Source organism: Sciurus carolinensis, chromosome 3 (genome assembly GCF_902686445.1).
Source record: "Sciurus carolinensis chromosome 3, mSciCar1.2, whole genome shotgun sequence".
NCBI classification, from domain to species: domain Eukaryota; kingdom Metazoa; phylum Chordata; class Mammalia; order Rodentia; family Sciuridae; genus Sciurus; species Sciurus carolinensis.
In genome coordinates, this window is record NC_062215.1 from 159,576,369 (window position 1) to 159,580,386 (window position 4,018).

At 34.9% G+C, this 4,018-nt stretch overlaps 1 pseudogene; it reads right to left on the reverse strand.

Moving 5' to 3' along the window:
• Positions 1–570: 570 nt before the first annotated feature.
• Positions 571–1,765, reverse strand: LOC124979530 (THAP domain-containing protein 5-like; annotated as a pseudogene).
• Between the last annotated feature and the right edge of the window lie 2,253 nt (positions 1,766–4,018).

Genomic DNA, 4,018 nt, shown 5'->3' on the forward strand with positions numbered 1-4,018 from the left:
CAGAGTTGCTGCACCAATTTGCAACTCTACCAGCAATGTATGAGTGTGCCTTTTTCCCCACATCCACGCCAACACATATTATTGCTTGTGTTCTTGATAATAACCATTCTAATTACAGTTAGATGAAATCTTAGGGTGGTTTTTTATTTGCATTTCTCTAATTACTAGGGATGATGAACACTTTTTCATATATTTGTTGATCACCTGTATATGTGGTACTGAGACTCAAACCCAGAGCCTCACATGTGCCAGGCAAGTGCTCTACCACTGAGCCAAAATCTCAGCCATTGAGGCTCAATCTTGATAAGTATCTTGGTCAAGTTATGTACCACTGGTAGAACCGGGGTTGCTCTATTCTGGGATGTTTTGACCATATCGTTGTCCTCACATTTTATGATGGCCTCTTATTATTTATTCACTGCATTTTAATTTGGGAGATTATGCAGTAATATAACTATTTTTTCTCTTCATTCCAAGAACTCTCTAGCTTTTCTTATTAATGAACATTTTAAGAACAGGATGCAGTTCATAATATTAGAGCACTTTTGTAGTTTTATTAAGATGAGAACATTACACAGGAAAAAGCAAACTTTTCATGAAATTTGGTTTAGCTGGAAAGAGGGTATATAAAATGGTAACTTTAAAACCTCTTTGTATCAGTGTAAATTCATGTATTGTGAAATGGTTTTAGAAAATCTTGACATTTTTTTCAGATAGCTATTTTTCCTGTTTTAACTGGCTTTTAAGGGTTTCTCAAGAATTATCTTTGTAGCTTGGAGACTTTTTGCCAAAGATACTGTTTATGTCTTGTCTGCAGTAAGAATGTTCAATTTGTAGAACTTCTTCCCTTTGATCTACATCCTTATATAAGAATCTTTAACGTCTGTCTGCCATTTCCATTGATTCTTTTAGGATAGGTAAAAAGATTTAACTACAGGTTTAGAATTTTCTTGGACACAAAAATGGCAATAACAGATTCTTTATTTGTGTTTAAATCTTCAAGTCTTTGATTAATTTTGCTGAATAAGAATGGGTTTTCCTGTGCTGGCTTAATTTCCATGGAACTGTTTGGTAAAGTTTGGATTGGCAAGATGATTGGTAGTTATTTCAAGTGATTCTTGGATTTTTGAAAACTGCTGAATACCTTCTGAATTTGAAGTTGCCAAAGTAAAAGTTGCAGAATTTTGATTTGCAAAAGATGTGTGATATCCTACTACACCTAAACCTTGGTTTTAATTGATATTTCCAAGTGAGATTCTAGTTTTTCCATGTTTTGCTTAACTAGATTAAGAGTTAATATTTTATTTTGTATGCTTCCTGGCTTTAGAGGTGGTGACTTCATCATGGCAGAAGAACCAAGCAATTATGCATGTTTAGGAAGCACATCTGTGGTTACTGTAATTTTCTTTATCTCATTTGATGCAAAAGATTCTTCTAACTTGGCTTTTCTCATCTTCCAATTTTTCTCTTCTGAGACGTTTTTTGATGGGTCTTTACCCTGACTGTCTTCAGGCAAAGAAAATATTGTTGGAATTGCAGTTTACTTTAGATAACGAATACCCCATCTGATATCAAGAGAGTCAGGAGTAAAATGGTTACTGCGCCGGAACTGGTATGGGAACCGATTATTCCCTTTCATATTCCTTAACTACTTTTCAAATCTTTTTTTTGTTACGTAGAGGAAATTGGTACATCTCAGCTTCCGGTCTTTGTTGTTCCATCTCCCGTGGGTCTTATAGCAAACCCCTGCGCAATAGCGGGGCATCACTAGGATAAAGACCCTGGAAGAGCTGACCTGCGAGGGGTACAGGCAGATGCTCCTGGCTGAAGTGGGGGCAGCAGGTGCAGCAGCGGAGCCACCAGGACTTCACTGGGATCTGCCCAGCTGAAAGTGCTTGTTTAATGTTGTGTTAGGATTATCTGGGGTTATATGTTTGGGGGAGTAAGACTAAAGAAATGAAATACCCTTCTCATCCTATCATATGAATGGTACACACTGCCAACACAACTTATCACAGTTGACATTAGTCTTGATCAACTGGCTGAGGTAGTGGTTATCAGCTTTCTCTTCTGTAACTGTGGGCTCCCCCTTCCCCCCAGGCTAGACCCACTTTCCATAGTATGCTTTTTGGAAGGGACTCATTATAAGTAGCCCACACCATAGGAATGGGCTGTCCTGCTCTAACCTCCTGCAATGTGGAGTGTCTACATAAATTATTTGTAATTATTCTTCACAGAAAGGTTGTCCATTCTTCTCCATTTATTTATTCAATCATTTATTGATATCAATGTGGATTCATAGATATTTTGTATTGTAGGTTATACTGCAATACTGTTTTATTAATTTTGTTGCTCAAATTATCCTGGTTTTGTCCAATAGGAGCTCTTTCAGTTGGCTGTTCTGTCCATTATATATACCCTCATCACTGGAAAAGTTTTAGTAGGGGAAAATATTTTTACTTTAGCACTATAAGACTCTCCAGGGTCATCTTGTATATTTTGGCTCAGTCCTAGATTCAGACATTTCTCCAAGAGGCCCTCATTCCTTTTATTGGAGGATGATATTAGAAATCAATGTTGGGATGCTAGGTGTGCTCATTGTTATAGGGATGTATTGCTTCTGGGCTTTCCCAGCTGAATAAGCAAGGGTGTATAGGTGTGTATATTAGAGGTTCAAGTGATTTTCTCTTTCTTTTACCTAGGCCCTCCCTATTGACATAATTCTTAAAAACTTTCTTCACACTTACAAGGTGGCTATACCAACCCCAGAACTTAATCCAGAGGGAGAGAATAAGAATCTCTTTTCCAGAATTCCCCCAAAATTTCTTCCAGATCTAATTTGATTTCTTTTAAAACACATGTCAACTCCAAAATATTCACTAAGAAGTGATAAATTTTCACTGGGAATTCCATTTTAGAAATAAGATATGGTTTTTGGGTAAGTCTACACCATGTACTTTTCATCAGAGACTGGATTGACACTGAATATGGGAGAAATGAATTGCAAATGGATGCTAGTGTAAAAGGAAAAACATATACTGTATGCTTCAGAATTTGATAATTTAATACCACAATTATTACTACATTTATGAATTCAGGAACTTAAAAACAGGCTACTACTTACTATGAACTTTTGAAAAAAAATAAGATAGCTTCTTTTGTAAAAATGCATAAGTCTATGGCTTGGGTTCTATTATTGCAAATGAAAGCCTATAACTTCTCAAAATTGAATACTACTTTAGTATATATTTGCATATGTGTATTTTCTGCCTTGAAAGTACAAATGCAGATAGTACACCCATTGTCAGATTCTTTTCTGGTTTTGCTTTTAAAAATAATTTCACTTTTGCATAAATGGAGCATTTAAACTTGGAAGAGATAAAATTTGTCCTTCATGATGGTTCATTTTTACTGTCTCTATTGGTTTCCTTATTTATCTCTTTCAAGAACATACTCAAAAAGAAAGTAGGTAGGTTGCTGTTCATTCATCAAAATGTTAAGGCACTTTCTCCCTACCCCCACCCTTTAAGGAAGTTTATAAAATACACCAAAAAGGAAAGACTATACGATAAAAATGCATTAGAATTCAATCTACTACTGGGATCTGAATTTTTCTATTTTCTCTTAGTAAGGCTTTCACACCCCCAAATAAAGCAGCAATTAGCAGTATGAGAATTCCAGTATAAAATCTTTTTGTTTAAAGTTCATTCCTTACAAAGACATACTACTTCTAAGATACTAGAAAAACTTTGCATCCTATTTTTTATCTGAAGGCAATTTCATTTGTTAAGATTTACCAAAAAAAATGTTAAAGTTGCTTTTAATTAACATTTTTAAAAGCATTGATGGTTAGGTCTCTACAATGTGTTTCAAAATGTAGTTTTGCCACAGGTATCTTTGGTGACCTTTAAATTTGCAATCCATTATATAGACATAAACAAATTGATAACTCAATTAAAACCTTAGTTATTTGGAAAATTTAGAGAAATAAAGTTACATGTTTAATTTTTTTGGAATG